This window comes from Sorex fumeus, unplaced genomic scaffold (genome assembly GCF_029834395.1).
Source record: "Sorex fumeus unplaced genomic scaffold, SorFum_2.1 ptg000134l, whole genome shotgun sequence".
In the NCBI taxonomy this organism is placed as follows: Eukaryota; Metazoa; Chordata; class Mammalia; order Eulipotyphla; family Soricidae; genus Sorex; species Sorex fumeus.
The window spans coordinates 2,726,006-2,727,198 of NW_026606191.1; positions in this window are offsets into that span (position 1 = coordinate 2,726,006).

A 1,193-nucleotide genomic window follows, 5' to 3' on the forward strand; every position below is an offset into this window, starting at 1 on the left:
TTGCTGATTATCCCCTGCACCATGGTTATGACAATGTCCTGGCATGTGGACTTCCCAGTATGTTAACTGGTAAATAATGGTTCTTAGTGATAAGGCAAGGTGGAAGGAATTAAATAAGAAGTAAATAGGTACAAACATTGCATTTTGCTGGGTACTGTCACGACTCACCATGGTTTCATTCTTTGCTGTGATTTTGACTTGGCTCAGAGGCCCTGCTTTGCATAGATCATGGCATAGATCAACCAGGACGCTGTGGTTAGCCTTTTTTGACGTTGTATAGACAGCCAAACCTCTATTCTTCAGGCCCTTCTGTGTTATGTTCTGGGAGTCACATCCCGCAGTGCTGTCCATAATTTGTGTCCAGGTAGAGCCACATTCAAGGAAGCACTTCATTCGCTGTAGCATATCTGCACTCATTGTATTCAGTTTTCCATTTGATTTACACAAACATTGAGGGTAAACGTTTTGAGACTTACACTTTGGAAGCAGTAAAATCCTAACAATCTCTTATACACCAAAATGGGACCATATAGAATCCAGATGATTGAACCTGAGTCAGCTGCGTACAAGGCAAACAAGCTTTCCACTGTGCTTTTGCTCCAGCCAACCAGCCTTACCCATTTACCTGCATTTCCCTAGTTGTTCTCTGCGCAGCTGGTGTCTGGCCCTTTAAGGCTGCTTGCAGAAGCGGAAGTGATGTCACAGCAGGGCATTTACATGTTTGGGTGCAAGATGCTGGATCAGGCCTCCATTTCTTAAGCAGGTGAAGAGAGAAGAGGCTGTCTGTCCGTCGTGGAAGGGGTCTGCGAAGGCCGGTTTTGTGGCAGGACACTAGCAGCCTCCTGTGAGCACCCCGCACCGCACCTCCCAGTTTCTGCACTGAGGGGCGGAGCCAAGCCAGCTCTAAGAACACTTTTAAGCTTTTTCCACTGATATCCACGTGGTTCCTGCCGCCCGGCAGGGTTTTGTGGGGGACTCGGAGCTTTGGTGAGTGCAGTGGGGGCTGTGCTGGGGCGCAGGGGTCAGGGGTATGAGTGTGTGGTTCTGGGGATCCCCTGCATCTCTGCAGTGGGATGGCGGCAGGTGGGCGTGGTGCCGAGTGGGTGGGGGGGGCGCTGGGCCGTCCCTACTCTCCCACTTTGGGACTGCACTGGGCCCTGTCTTGGAGCTTTGGCCCCAACCTCACTGCTGTA